The sequence below is a fragment of the Aquarana catesbeiana genome, linkage group LG05 (assembly GCF_042186555.1).
Source record: "Aquarana catesbeiana isolate 2022-GZ linkage group LG05, ASM4218655v1, whole genome shotgun sequence".
Lineage (NCBI taxonomy): Eukaryota > Metazoa > Chordata > Amphibia > Anura > Ranidae > Aquarana > Aquarana catesbeiana.
This window is the reverse complement of record NC_133328.1, coordinates 597,398,298-597,414,848: the sequence shown is the minus strand read 5'-3', so window position 1 is coordinate 597,414,848 and position 16,551 is coordinate 597,398,298. Positions and strand designations below refer to the sequence as shown.

The following is a 16,551-nucleotide window of genomic DNA, read 5'->3' as shown; positions in this document are numbered from 1 at the left end:
GCAAGCTAAAATGCTGTTTTTTTATTTTCCTTGCATGTCCCCCTGAGATCTACAGCGACTGCACTTCCAAGTGCACTTGCAGTGCAAAGTGGATTTGCCTTTAGTAAATAACCCCCTTTGTGTTGCTCCCCTGTCTCTTACATTGAGGGAAATATGATGGCCGCCATTTTCTGATGGCTATCACAGTTTAGCACTCTACTCTCAATAAAAAAAAAGTTGCAGGTGCACTTTGAGTGACTTTATTAATTCAATTCCAAAATGAACAGACACCTTCTACTGACACCTTTCACTCCCAACAGAGCATAAGCGTCACTCTACAATTAAAACAAAACAAAGTATTAACAAAGTTATATTGAGCCTGGAATTCAGAGTGCTTCTGCAACCTTCAGTCTATGCTGGGTTGGCTTAGGATTAGCCATTAAGGGCCACCACCCAAGGTGGAGGAGGCACATCAAAATGGTGCCTTGAGCAGGGTCACATTGAAGATACTAAGTCCATAGCTGTCTCTGGCCTCAATATTTTCTATTTTACTAACCTAAAACAAGCATGCGGCCAGTAAAGTCAGTGGATAGTCAAAAATACACATCCTCATACTTGAAGCAAAACAGCCAAGTGAAGTGTTTTTCATACTGAAAACTTAGCAGTGTTTGCCTGTGTATCTTCCATGTACAGGTTTCCCTTAATGAAAAAAAAAATGCAAAACATTCTACAGGCATGACTTCATCTACCACTCCAATATACAAACCTGCAATATTTCTCATTGGGCGAAAATTGGAAATTGAAAAGGCACTTTTAATACCAATGAAAATGTATTATGTGTCAAAACAGTAGAACAGTCTTAGAACAGTTTGAGTGCAGCCTTTCTCAACTTTCCCGACATGGAGGAACCCTTGAAATACCTTTCTGATCTCAGGGAACCCCTGCTAATACTTACTATATCTACAACTCATGATATATTAGTGTGATGGTCAGTGAGAAGAATGCTCTTTACACTTGACGTCATTGGGAAGAATTACCCCTTACAGATAAAAAAGATCAGTGGTTTCAATGGGAACTTATCGAAGAGGCAGAGATTGCTCCTTGCTCAAGGAACCCCTAGTAACCTCTGGAGGAACCCTAGGGTTCCATGGAACCCTGCTTGAGTGTCTCATTTTTAGGCTGACTGGGTTAAAGTCCAATTCCATCCTCCTGCCCCAAATCCACCCTCCACCTCACCAATCACGCGCCTGCATGTATTTCTTAAGTTCATTTTTATACTTTCTTTAAATGTTGTCTGGCTGGTCACATGATGCACCAGACACTGGATGGTCTCTAATGATGTAGAGAATGTTGCTGATCTGATGACGTCAGAGCTATTCTATTCATGATTGTACCATTAATTGGAAGGCATTGACAGAAAGTGGGTAAAGAAAATTTTGGGTGTCATTCAACAATTTTTACAATTGCTGGGCAACAATATTGATGTCACTAGGCAAAAGGATCTATTTCTGACCCTGAACCTATTCTTATATGACATATGTGTGTGTATCTAATATATATATATATATATATATATATATATATATATATATATATATATATATACATATATATATTTATACATATATATATTATTACCAAAAGTATTGGGATGCCTGCATTTACACACACATGAACTTTAATAGCATCCCACTCTTAGTCCATAGGGTTCAATATTGAGTTGGCCCAGCTCAACCCCTGAAAAACAACCCCACACCGTAATAATCCCCCCCCCTCCACCAAATGATTTGGACCAGTGCACAAAGAAATGGTTCATAAAGACATGGATGAGCGCGTTTGGGGTGGAGGAACTTGACTGGCCTGCACAGAGTTCTGACCTCCACCGATAGAACACCTTTGGGGTGAATTAGAGTGGAGACTGCGAGCCAGGCCTTCTCATCCACATCAGCTCCTGACCTAAAAAATGCGCTTCTGGAAGAATAGTCAAACATTGACATAGACACACTCCTAAACCTTGTGGACAGCCTTCCCAGAATAGTTAAAGATGTAAAGGGTGGGCCAACTCAATATTGAACCCTATGGACTAAGACTGGGATGCCAATAAAGTTCAGTGCGTGTAATAGTGTATGTATGTGTGTGTGTGTGTGTATATATATATATATATATATTCCTATTATGCTTATGCTTTGATATTACGCCTAGATATTAGTTCAGGGTGACTCCTGTAGGTGACGAGTGGGTTTTAATGACATCTTTCAGTTTTGCCTTAAACCATTTAAAACCATCTGTATATTGTGTGTGTGCCAGCTTCTTGCATGGGAGAGATTACGTCTGACAGTTTCTGTAATATAATGAACGGGAGTATTGTTTGGACAAAGGTAACGTTTTGATTTGTGTACTTTTTTGGCAGTTGGCGTAAGCTCAGCTCTGAAACGCAGAGTGATCTAACAGTGTAAATATCTGAATATTTTTGAAGCCGTCCGTATAGATGTCGTGTGTTTAAACCACTGCAATATGTATATACAAAGCCCAAAATGGTAAACTTTGCTATCTAAAGTGCATGAGAAGATTCCTTGTTCAGGTGTCTGAATATTACAATGTAAACTCTTCTACACAAGTTTCACTGTATACCCCCCATAAGGACAGAGTAGAGAAAATGAGCTGAAAATGTTATCTTGATTTTTTTGTTTTAAAGTTCTTTTATTTTTTATAATATTCTGAAAAAAAGTAAAAGAAAAATATGTAATGTTTGAAACTGACAATGCAGTATTTGTTTTTTGTTTTTTTTTAATGTTAACTCTTTTTGCTATTGGGGGTGCAACCCTACTACTGAGGTGTATAGACACCCCTATTTTTTGTATTGCTTGAAGTTTCATAAAATTTCCTTTAAAAAAAATTTCGAAAAAATATATTACTTTATTTTGTATGTAGTAAAAGTTCTGTATTTTGTAATCGCTGTAAAATTATTGGATGAGCCAGTTCCTTGTGGGATAAGTAGACTTTATTTTATTTTTGGTATTCTTTCTATTTTATACGGTTTAATATATTACAAATATATTGATATGATTTATTTATTTTACCCTTTTCTTAGTAGAGCTGTTTATGTACATATTTATAATATTAGTTTAGCCCCTAGGTCTTTTAAGATATTGGATGAGGTTTTGAGACTAACATTTACTTTTGCTTGCCCAACATAGACTGTTCTATGATTGCCAAATGTTGCCCCCGGAATAGTACTGTGGAGTCTTAAATAGTTACGATAATTAAAATAAGAATTTTCTACGTAGTTAAAGATAGCAGTGTGGTTGTCAAAACTTAAATAAAATACCTTCATTAATTCCTTACGTAAAACGTATCTAATAAGCAGGTGGGCAAATAGTGAGTATTTATGTCTGAGCCGGCATGCAATTATACGGAGCCAGAAAATACATGGATTTCCCCTAATAGCTGAGAAAATGTATTTAATGTCCTTTTGACTTTTTTGAGTTCCAAGTCGGCATACAGCATAGCAAAGTTTGTGCTGCCTTAGGACAAATGAGAATAAGGATTTACTTACCAAAGTTTTAGTTTCTTTCAGCCCTAAAGCAGCAAAGACTTTAATATTTTAAGTTCAGCCTTAGGACAACAAAATGTTTAAATGAATGTTAAAAAGGTTGTAGTTGCCTTGGCTACTTGGCTCTTGGGATTTGGCTACTCCTTTTATAAATGCAAAATGAAGCTTATAAATATTGTCTTTTTAAATACAATGCTTACCACTGGAAATGCTGGGATTTGTAGCTCTACAAGAGGCAGTTGGCAACAATGTCTAATTCAGACTTTGTTAGTTTTTGCTACTAACAGACAGTAATTACTTTAGTTCAGTAAGTAAGTAAGGCTATTGTCTTAAAGTGAGAGTAATTTAGGAAGTGATGTTTCTTTTGGTATATGTGAAGTTGAATCAATTGCTAGTCTCTTGGAGGCCCTTTAGTCGTGTATTCTTGCCATTGTACTACACAGTTCTTCTCCTCTATTGCTGGAGTTTCTATCATTCTGCCCACTTTTGCACCTAGATTAAAAAAAAAAAATTAGGGAGAGAGAATTGTTGTAGAAGGTGGGCTGATCTAAGTAACTCAGAAGCGACATGGAGAGCAAGGACCATAATGTCTACAGTGCAAGGTGGATGGACCTGGGAACTACAGAACAACAGCTAGAGCCTGGGTCACCCTGTGTGCTGTGCGAGGTGGTGGAGGGACTTGGGAGTCATGAGTAAGTGCTGAGACAGCATGAAACGTGTTGACTGGTTTTATCCTCATGGTTTCTTTTTTGCTATATCTTGTGTTTTGATGGGTCTCTTTTGGAATGCAGCTGTCTGGACATTTTGAGTTCTCTTTGCATACTGCATGACGAGCTGAGCTTGCACCCAGATGTGTGGGGTGTGGAGGAGTGTGGTGGCAGACCAACCTCTGGGGCAGAGTCATCTATTCAGGTGGGCCTGGGAACTCACAGAGCACCAGATAAAGGGAGAACCATCCTGTCTGCTGTGGCTGGTGGGCAGGCTTGGGAACTCCAAGAGCTCCAGGTAAAGGGAGGGCCATCCTGTCTGCTGTGGCTGGTGGGCATGTTTGGGAACTCCAAGAGCTCCAGGTAAAGAGAAGTCCATCCTGTCTGCTGTGGCAGATGGACGGGCGGGGGAACTCCCGAAGCACCAGGTAAAGGGGGGTTATCCTGTCTGCTCTGGCAGGTGGGTAGGTTTGGGAACTCCAAGAGCACAAGGTAAAGGGAGGCTCATCCAGTCTACAGTGGCAGGTGGACAGGCTGAGGAACTCCCAAAGCATCAGGTAAAGGGAGGGCCATCCTATCTGCTCTTGCAGGCGCACTTGCAGGCTTGGAAATTTATCACCAACTGGGTGAGGACCATTGCACCTGCTAAGAAAGGTGGGCTGGCCTAGAAAATTAAGAGCAAAGATCTGGATATTTTAGTGGGTGATTGAAAATATTATTTTTGAGTGGATTAAAAATATCTAAAGCCAAAAAAAAACAAATTTTCTTAGTTTTTGCTGGAGTATGGTGTGCATAAAAACCTTGTTTTTGGTGCCGTGTGTGTCCCATTGGGTAGATTTCCCTTCACTTTCTGTCCTGGGCACACAACAGGAAGTCAGAAAAAAACTCTCCAAGATGAAGAAAAATTCCCTTTTAGTAGTCAGTGAAGATCCCTATTGGAAGATCTCCCTTCATCTTCCGTTCCAATGACAACTACAACATTTTGTATTTCCAAAAGAACATTTTTTAATTTCCAGGACAAACAGAGATGGTGAATCTACACAGCAGATACCAATCTACATAGGGCTGTAATCAGGGTTGCTAACCATCAGTAAATTTACGGAAAGTTTTACAGCTGTCTGTAAATATCAGGGGCTGATAATGTGTTATGCTATGTTGACTTTTTAAGTGTAAACCAGGCAAATTACTTGTTATGGCAACTGTCAGTGTTTCCATATTGTGTTTATACTGTTTAAATATTGGTTGTCTTAGTTTTTAATAGCAGTTCTGTAATTTTTCAGGTTGTTAATAAAAAAAATGTGTCAGTCAGTAAATTGTCTGAGCTTTGTCAGTAAAAAAATGCTGCGGTAGGTTGGCAACACTGGCTCTAACCATTCAATAAGCAAATTAAAAGAAACAAACATGTTTTTTATTTTCTAAATGGTTAGATCAGTCTTTCTCAACCTTCTCAATACAACTTTCTGGTCTTGGGGAACCCCTGCTAAAAATGACTATATCTATAACTCCTGATACATTAGTGTGGTGGTCAGTGGGGTGTATGCTCCTCACACTTGAGGTCATTGGGAGGAATTCCCCCCTTATAGATAGCTAAAAAGATCAATGGTGTCAGTGGAAATTTATTTGAGAGGCAGAAATTGTCATTGCTTAAGGAACCCCTAGCAATCCCTGGAGGAACCCTAGGGTTCCAGGTAACCCTGGTTGAGAAACCTTGGGTTAGATCCTTAGATCTCTGGCCTATGTGTTTGTTGCTTGGTGGAGTAAGGCTGGCCATAGACGGTTCGAATCTTGGCCGGTTCAGCAGAAACTGGCCAAGATTTGAACCAATAATGGGCAGGCTGAATGTACCATGTTGATTAAGCGATCAACTTGGGTACAACCAGCCTGCTGGATTCGCTTGTGCTTATCGAAAGCAGCTGTTATAGCTTTATAACTGCTAGCGATAATCACTGTCTTCTCCTGGCAGGGACGGCTAACCCCACCCAGCCCTGCTGGGAGAAGACAATTGCTCAGCAGAAGGGATTCCCATGTTAACACTGTCTGTGTTGATGAGGGAATTGTGCACATTTCTTTCCTGCAACCTGTCGTTGCTATAGCCGCTAGTAGAGCTGCACGATTAATCGTCAAGAATCGTTATCGTGATTTTTTCCTCGTTGCGATCTTGACATAAGTATTTCCCGATTCTTTCTATGCAGAGAATTCTCTCTGCTCTGCTAAAGCCGACAGCCGTCAAAAGAAAGGAAGAAAAAAATCGGGCAGTCTGCCAAGTATCACAACATTCTTTAGCAGTGGAACTAAGTCTAAACATTGTAACAATTTGTCAAAGGAATAGACTTTTGTGTGTAAATGAGGAAAGTTGAACCACTTAAACACTAAACCTTTTTCTGACATATGTTGGTTTCAAGTTAAAAAATTTTTTTTTGCTAGAAAATTACTTAGAACCCCCATACATATATATTTTTTTTAGTAGAGACCCTAGAGAATAAAATGGTGGTTGTTGCAATATTTTATGTCACACTGTATTTGCGCAGCGGTCTTTCAAATGCAATTTTTTGGGAAAAAATTACTTTCATGAATTAAAAAAAAAAAAAAAAGTAAAGTTAGCCCAATTTTTTGTATAATGTGAAAGATTTTATGCCGGGAGAATCATGATCTTTATTCTAAGCAAAAAAATTGTGATTCTTATTTTGGCCAGAATCGTGCAGCGCTAGCCGCTAGCGATAATCACTGTTTACTCCCAGAAGGGATGGCCAACCCCTCTCACCCCAACCCCTGCCACGCCATGAGAAGACAGTTGCTCAGCAGGAGAGATTCCCATGTTAACACTGTCTGGGTTGATAGGGTAATTGTGCGAATTTCTTTCCTGCAACCCATGGTTTGCACGGTCTATGGCTGGCTTTAGATAGCCCAGACCTGCTACTTTTTTTATTAGTCCAATTAGCAGTAATTAGTAGGTCACTGCATGGGTATGGCAATGTCATTACATTTTATATAAAAATACCTGAAGTTTCTGAGCTAGGTGTCACTAGAATCGTGACATTCTGGTCACAGGTAGGGGAGAAGTGATTTTTCCATCCATTGTCATAATACACTTCTGTTTTAAAGGCAGATAAAATATTATACATGTTTTAATAAGTGTTGGATGATGTTCTCTGGCGAGCGTGCATGTGTCTGTGCATGAATTAGTGAAGAAGACTGTTGTGTGTAATTATAACTCAGCCGTGACCATAAGATGTACATTGATTTGTCAGTTTATTGGCTTGCTTTGATTATATTATATATTTTTTTTAGTCTGGTTAACTCATACTCATTTTGTAAGGAAAAAAAAAAATATATAAAAATACGCAACTCCTCGCACTTTTATATTTATGTTCTGCCTGCTTTGCTTTGTTGAAAGATAAAATCTGGTTACTAAGCTTTGCACATTACAAATGCACACCCATCCCTTTTCTACAGTAAATTGCTATATACTAGTGCCTAATATAATTCTGATAGATACCGTTATTCGTGATTTACAGAAATGTAAATAATTGTAAGGTTTCTTTTTTATTAGCCAGATAAACCAGTACTAGTACACCCATAAAATGTTCTAAAAAAATACATTTGAACACCTAGCAATGCCTACGCCTTTTAAAATGATCCTTAATTCCTTAGAGTTATGGGTTTTGGTTTGCTCTGTTAGGTACATTTCTGTAATTTCTTGTAGTGTTGGGGTCTGATCCGTTCCCTTCAGCACTACCTAATGGCCTATCACTGTTATAGCCAGCGTTATTGGCCAGTAGGAACCTGGCGGAAGTAGCTGGTCAGCCCCTGAAGTGTAGAAATTTGTGTAACAGAGCCCCTTAAGATAATGGGGTGGATTTACTAAAGGCAAATAAACTGTACACTTTGTAAGTGCAATAGCAGTCAGCAAGGGCACTTGCTCCAAAACGTAGTAAATACGGTAAAGCTTCACTTTGCAAAGAATACCCAATCACATGCAAGGGAAATAAAAAAAAGGCATTTTCGCTTGCACAGGACTGGATGATGGAAGTCAGCAGAGCTTCCCCTCATTTACTAAACTCTGGAGCAACTGTCTTTGCAAAGGCACAGTCTATTTGCCTTTAATAAATCAACCCCATAGAGAGCTGAAGAGCAGTATCCATATTTTATTGTTTTTAATAATTAATGATAACAACATTCTTATCTATTGGAGGAGTAAGCTAAAAAAAGATGGATTTTAAAAGACTAATTTAGCTTGCCTCAAATTTTTTGGACTTTTTTCTCTGAAAAGAGATTTGTTTCCCACTTGACAGTCTGAGGACAAGTAATTTGGCTATGGTCGTGTGTCTTTCTTTGAGGAAAAATAGTTCATTTCAATCTCTGGTTGGTCATGAGTGTTCGTCATTGAACTTACCTGTCATATGCTAGAAAAGAGTATACAGTATTTGTGATATAAGCATGTCTATATGGCCGAAGTGGTTACATAGTTACATACTATAGTATGGTTATATAGTTACAGTACATAGTTGGTGAGGTTGAAAAAAGACACAAGTCCATCAAGTCCAACCTATGTGTGTGATTATATGTCAGTATTACATTGTATATCCCTGTATGTTGCAGTCGTTCAGGTGCTTATCTAATAGTTTTTTGAAACTATCAATGCCCCCCTGCTGAGACCACCGCCTGTGGAAGGGAATTCCACATCCTTGCTGCTCCTTCAGTAAAGAACCCTCTACGTAGTTTAAGGTTAAACCCTAAACTTGTTAAACTCCCTTCCGCAAAAAAGTTTTATCCCTATTGTGGGGTCACCAGTTTGGTATTTGTATATTGAAATCATATCCCCTCTCAAGCGTCTCTTCTCCAGAGAGAATAAGTTCAGTGCTCGCAACCTTTCCTCATAACTAATATCCTCCAGACCCTTTATTAGCTTTGTTGCCCTTCTTTGTACTCGCTCCATTTCCAGTACATCCTTCCTGAGGACTGGTGCCCAGAACTGGACAGCATACTCCAGGTGAGGCCGGACCAGAGTCTTGTAGAGCGGGAGAATTATCCCTTTATCTCAACCTCTGAATATTCGCAGGAAATTATACTACAACTTTAGTTTTATTTAGAAGAAGCCGTAGCTGTATACGCTGTTCGGTAGTCCCACGTTTGACTAGTGGATACATTTGAATAGTTTTTTTCAAAATAATAATTTGTATTATTATATTAATTCATAATTATCAATATAATAGTATTAATTGATATTAATAATTATAATTAATAGTTGTCATATGGTAGAAAATAATATATCTGAGATATAAGCATGTCTACGTGGCAAACATGGTTGGAAAACCCTCTGATTATTTATTCAGGAAATGATGTTGTAACTTTAGTTTGATTTAGAAGTTGTAGCTGTGTATACACTGTTATCCGGAAGCCTCCATGTGTGGCTAGTAGATATGTTTGAATCATTATATATACAGTATCTCACAAAAGTAAGTACACCCCTCACATTTTTGTAAATATTTTATTATATCTTTTCATGTAACAACATTGAAGAAATGACACTTTGCTACAGATGCTCCACATCTTTATGTGGAGCAACAATTCTTTTTTTCAGATCCTCAGAGAGTTCTTTGCCATGAGGTGCCATGTTGATCTTCCAGTGACCAGTATGAAAGAGTGAGAGTGATAACACCAAATTTAACACACCTGCTCCTCATTCACACCTGAGGACTAGTAACACTAACGAGTCACATGACACCAGGAGAGGGGAAATGGCTAATTGGGCCCAATTTGGACTTTTGTTGCCAGTGGTTTAGACATTAATGGCTGTGTGTTGAGTTAGCAAATGTACACTCACTACTTTACATTGTAGCAAAGTGTCATTTCTTCAGTGTTGTCACATGAAAAGATATAATAAAATATTTACAAAAATGTGAGGGGTGTACTCACTTTTGTGAGATACTGTTTATGTATATGTATATATATATATATATATATATATATATATATATATATATATATATATATATATATATAATTTTTCAAGGTCACGTTGTCTTGATGACATGCCTTTTCATTTTTGTGTTGTTTGAAATACAAATTTGTGCTTTGCTTATGTAATGTTAGACTGAGGACTAGCTTCGAGGAAATGCATTATTCCTTTTTTTTTTAAATTGTGCAATTGTGTTGCATAATTGCCCGAAATCTGTATTTATTATGAGTTGCTGGATGCCAGCTGAAAATTGTAAGCTTGCAGTCGGGAGAGCCTGCTCTGCAAACTGTTTTATTGTACCTAATGAGTACAGTTTGTATAAATACCGGTACCTGTCTTTATATTATCTTTCTCTTAATCCTTGCACTACAATATTAGGAATGGGAGGAATGGTACTGTGAGCCATTCAGACACTGCAGGAGCACAGGAAAGTGTTCCAAATCATTTGATGAAGGGGATTATGGTGTGGGGTTGTCTTTCAGGGTTTGGGCTTAGCCCTTAGTTCCAGCGAAGGGAACCCTTAAGGCGTAGGAACACCAAGACATTTTGGACAACTTTGTGGGAACAGTTTGGGGATGGCCCCTTCCTGTTCCAACCTGACTGTGCACCGTACACAAAGCAAGGTCCATAAAGACATGGATGAGCAGGTTTGGGGTGGAGGAACTTGACTGGCCTGCACAGAGTTCTGACCCCAACCCGATAGAACACCTTTGTGATGCCTTCCCAGAAGAGTTAAAGCTGTTATAGCTGCAAAGGGTGGGCCAAGTCAATATTCATGTGCGTGTAAAGGCAGGTGTCCCAATACTTTTGGTAATATAGTGTATATCCTCTGTGTATTTAGCGGTGTGCCTAGGGTCTAGCGTTAATATTTCCACCAAGTGCTCCTTTCTAAGGAACAGATTCTCTTTATCCTGCATTTTGCGTTGGTCTACTCTTATGTAGTCTGTAAAAAAAAAAAACACCATATGCACGATAGAATGCCTCGTAAGTCATTTTTATTGGATTATACAGTTTAGGCTGAATTTCACGTTTTGAATCCTAAATTACTGGCAGAAAATTATGATTTGAATTGTAAGGGGCTAATTCATGTATTGCTGCTGTTTGCATTCATTGAATTTTATCCAAATGCAATTATAAAGAATTAATCTGCCATATGAAAGCTATAAGTTCAAGAATAATATTTTAGCTAAATAAATAAATTTCGCACAGTTTGCGTTTTATTTAGGAAAACAAATTGCAATTGGATGGATTTTAAGAGCTCTAGATTGATGTGTTTTAGAACATGACATCCGGATCACCTCGTATAACTCTTCCCAATGATCAGATGGGGCACTTTGCTGTCAGGACAGGTGTGTCTATATTTATTGTGTAGAAGCCACTCACAGAACACTTCACCTGCCTAGTATTATCTGTCTACTGCAAACAGTTATATTACAATACAGTTACATTGTGTACCATTGTATAACACAATTGTATTTCACGCTATACAGGCATAGAACACTAGACATCTATCATGACCCGATGACTGCCCATGGTGTAAACACAATTCGGGAATGCCCTATTTAGACATAGAACACCACACCTTCAACACAAACTCATCTTTGGATACAATTTGAAAACTTTACACAAAGCCCAACATTTATTCTACTAAAATCAAGATCTGTAGGTACAATTGTGGTGCAGGCTGCTGATACCATCTGCAAATTTCTCCATTATAATTTTAATATCCTTCTGAATTAATTTATTTGAAATTCTACACACAGCAAAGGTGTGTATGTGTTTGTGTCTGCATGTGTATAAATCATACTCCATACTAAGCTTTACTGGTATTCCATATATTAGCACATGTCCCTTTTCACTCCTTTCTTTTTTCATGTTTTCCTTTCTTTGAGTTTTAGTCATTTAGAAATTTGTGTTCAAAGATTACTGCGTGATTGTTCTGATTAGGAGAGTGACCATGGCTGGAGCTTTCAAATTAGCTGGCCAGATTTTGTCTTCAAATGATAATGGCATTTTATGTTAAAGGCCATTGGAGCAACTGTTGATCCAACATGTCTGATATTCCAGGGGCCAGATCTCTTTGGGTATTTAAGTGATTTTGTGAAAAAGAGATTGCGTTTACTGTATGCTGAGTACAAGCTTGAGTATATTTTATTTCAAAGACTACTGATCTGTGTGTTGGCCCCCAGGTGCTGTTACCCAATGACTTACTATAGGGCTACTTAACTTATTGGCAGCTTGGGTTTCCTAAGGTATTATTATTATTTAAGGTATTTATATAGCGCCGTCAATTTACGCAGTGCTTTACATATATATTGTACATTCACATCGGTCGTTATAATCTAAGGTCCCTAACTCACATTCATATACTAGGGCCAATTTAGACAGAAGCCAATTAACCTACCAGCATGTCTTTGGAGTATGTGCTCTTACCTTACCCATGTATCTAAAAATTCATGTACAGATTTTGACTTAGTAAAATGTAAAACTTGCATAGGGCTAAACAAGCTCCCTACACTCCCATGTGACTTTACTTGGGCCCTAATAATTTACCTGTAAGACAGCAAGGTGGTGGTGGGGATTCATGTGTGTTTCATACCTGAAAGTTCTAGATTTGTTTTATTGGGGATTGGGTGGTGGGGGGGGGGTTTAGTCCTTAGGAGGCCTGCTAAATAGCCCAGTTTGTAAAAGTGGCCCTGTCAGGATCTTTTAAAAAACGTTCCCTGCAATAGAAAAGCTTTTACACTCTGCTCATCCTGTGTCTCCCCTTTGCTCTGATCCAGTGCTGCAGACTCTTCAGCATTTTAAACTTCCACATTCTAAACATTCAGATGCCTGTGTCCCCCACCGCACACTGTAGTTTCATCCTGTGACCCCTTGGTTACCACAGGGATTCATGTAGAAGTAATTGTAGGGGTTGGATGAAGGAACCATGACGTGTGGTGGGGGACATAGACATCTGACGCTTCAGAAATGTTGCATACATTGCATATGTTGAATAGGCTGCAGCACTGGAATGGAGCCAAGTTAGAAGGCACAGGCCACTGAAGAAGTGAGTATAATAGTACTCCAATTGTACACACTCTCTTCTAGATTTTTTGAAGCGACTGCTGTTGTCGATTTAAAACTGAAGTTTAGGAATTTATTTTATTGTATAGTTGCATCTGTCCCGTTTGTATCAATGTAAGGAAACATATCTCATACCTGAGCGATCTCTGTGGAAGCTGCAAATCACTCCAGTAATCACTTCTACTACAGTAATAGCAGTGGTCTACCGGGTCCAGTGCTGCCATTTACAGCATGCCTTCTATCTTTTGTCAGTGAATACAAGGTGTTTTCTGTACCCCTCTCCACTGCATTCAATTATAAAACATCTTATATTTATTGAAAAATTACAAAGATATCTGTGAATGGTGGAGGTGCCAAGCAAGTGACTCCTTGTGGTGGCCATCTAGAAGCACAGCCATTCCGCACAGGAACCAGAAGACTGCTACTATCACTGTAGGAATGGTGGCTACTACAGTAGTTTTCAGCTTCCACAGCCTAGGTATGAGATATGTACATGTACTTTGGTCCAAGCTGGACCAGTGTAATAAAATTCATACCCAAACTTGAGCTTTAAAGTATAACCTTTGAGGAAATTTCCCTCCACTTCCTGTACCAGAAATGATACAGGAAGTGAGAGGAAATCTTCCAAAGTGAGGGGAACTCCCCTCTTAGACAGTTGACCTTAAAACAGTTGTCCCGTTTAGAATATTCCTTCTTAAATATTATTCTGGGGACAACTCTAAAATGTTGGATTTTCCTTCACTTTCTGTGTTGGTGACAAGGGTCACAAATACAAATAAAGTAGTAAACAGGCAATGATAAAAACTCAATAGTGAATCATATCCTTCCCCGCTCTATCCAAAATTGGAAAAAAGTTTTGAGTTTTAAGAAAACCTGTACTTTTGTGTTTTGAAATAAGTATACAAAATCACAGGTTTTTTAGTTGCATTCTTTAAGGCGGTTACATAATCAGGAATAAGCTTTTAGTGAAATCTGATAAATAATAAATAATTAATGATAAATAATTAACACATAAAACATGCAAACTAGTGGGCATGCATGGTGGGTATCTCTTTTTCACTAGTCATTAGTAGGCATTATTGCCCAGTGACAACCTTGTGGCCTTCTCATGTATCTATAACACTTCACCAAGCATCTGAGGTTAGTCCTTCTGTAGTAAGAGTATCCCTCGGGTCTACACTCACCATAGTGATCAACTGCCTCTCTGATGAGATATACCCACTTTGTGCCTGAGATATTGTAAACATAGCTGCTCTTTGAATTTAGGTGGCCACGAGGTTTTGGAGAGGTAAAACTCTGTGGTGAGCAACTTCTTTCTCAACTTATCAGATGGGATCATTAGAATGGGACAGAAGAAGTATGCACCATGCAAATTACACTCCCCTCCATGTTTTTGAATGTTTGCTTAAAGTGTATGCCCAGCCAAAACTATTTGGATAAAATCTATGTTGGCGTTGGAGATTTTCCCGCATTTACTTTTTGGTGAAACCATTGTCACCATGACTGTAAGTAAGGGTAAATCTCCTCAAAGGATCCCCAGATAGGTGTAAAAACCTGATAGTGGTTATAAATGGAGAAAAAACTTTAACCACGCTCAACTGGTTTGTTTCCACATAAATTGGTGAGGGCCAGTGGTTGTGGCTGGAGTATGTGCTCCTACAGCATTAATCTATTAGGAAAATTAGCCAGCCATCTGGTACATTCCAAGTTCCAAATACTTTATTAAGCTACATTTAAAAGCAGCACAATGCAGATAAAGTATTTTAGCCATATGGCCCTTTTCAAAGAAAGAGAAAAAGGCTGTATGGCTGAAACTAGCTGTATTGTGCCGCTTTTAAATTTAGCCTAATAAAGTATTTGGAACTTGGAATGTGCCAGGTTGCTGGCTAATTTTCCTCATGGGCTGACAGTGGTTCTATTCCTGCCTTGTTCTATACAAAGCGAAAATACACAATTTTGGTGGGACATACACTTTAAGAGTCATGGCCAGACCTCTTATGGGACATGCAGGCGTAACCTTGGCTCTTCTCTATCAGATGTTAGATCTCTTTATGTCAATGGGAACATCTTCTATACTAGAGAGGATTAAAGGATAAGCTGCTTGTCTCAAAATGTGCTCTGAGGATTAGTACAGACAAGACCTTACCATCCCACCAATTACCCCCAAAAAAGTATATCATTCTTTTAAAAATTGTTGTTTTTTTTTAAATGAAAAGTACCCTTTGTTGAGTTGTAATATGTCATTCTTTCTTACGTAGCACTGACACAGTACTCAGCTCCATACAAAATGAGATACAGCGTCGGTTAAGAAAGGGAAGAGTCGTCACAAGGGTAAGTGCTACAGACCAGCCCCGGATGGGGGATTTTCCACACCCTAAGAACAAAACAAATTTTCTTAGCTGATGAAATCTTACAATGGTTTTAGTTTTGGATCTTATTTGGCAGTAAACTTTATTATACTGTCATAGGTAGGGTTGAATTTACAATTGAACTAGTAGACATGTGACTACAGGCAGTACAGAGAAAGGGACAGGTTTCTATTGTATAGTTATCTGCCACACATTTTGTTATGCCATCATAAGTTGAAGGAGTTATCTTGTAAATGCTTATTTGTATTTTGTCACAATATTCTAAAATTATTACTGCTTATCTTCTAAGTCTAAGTTCTATCCACCTATATCTAAATGCTGAAACAACCATAAAGCTGTACCAAAAAGCAGCAGCCCAAGCCCCAAGAGGGCTCACCACCAATAACCACAAATTGGGAACAAAACACCTGGAAGAGACCTCTTCTGACTCGCCCACGCTACCACCCACCCATGACCAGTGACTGATCGAGTCAGTCCAGCGTGGTGTCCAGCCTTAACATGATTAGTACCAGGAAAAAAGCACATTTTTGGGTGATCCTAGCAGAAGGATGTTGCTTGGAGCATCACATGTGCATGCCTGCAGAATATAGGTATTGAGGGCGTATTTAGGAACTTTGGCATAATATTTTCACATTTTTTTTTCAGATATACATAATTTTGCTAGGATTTACTGAATCACACGTGAACTCAGAACGGACAGGTGGCATGTAATCCAGTCTTAGATCTACATTACTGAATTATGTGATTTACTTTTCTTCCTAGTCATCAATGGCTTTTGGAGCCCCATACCTCTTTTTTTCTCCTGTGATTGTGTTACAATGTATTATTGGTAACAGCAAGGGTAGTAGGCCATGAGCTTAGTTGAAAACGCAACTTTGGACATAGTTAACCAATTTGAAATGTTTGAGGTTTTAT

The 16,551-nt window shown here is 38.6% G+C and overlaps 1 protein-coding gene across 3 annotated transcripts in view; it reads left to right on the top strand.

Annotated features, from left to right (window-relative positions):
- The window catches only part of TRPS1 (transcriptional repressor GATA binding 1), a 431,723-nt gene that overhangs the window by 22,618 nt on the left and 392,554 nt on the right, over positions 1-16,551 (top strand). For 2 of the 3 annotated variants that reach the window (XM_073632170.1, XM_073632172.1), the window contains exon 2: positions 15,526-15,598. The exons of the other annotated variant lie outside the window; for it this stretch is intronic. The gene's annotated coding sequence lies outside the window, so the exon portion shown is untranslated. The remainder of the gene's footprint in view (positions 1-15,525; positions 15,599-16,551) is intronic. 3 annotated transcript variants of the gene reach the window in all.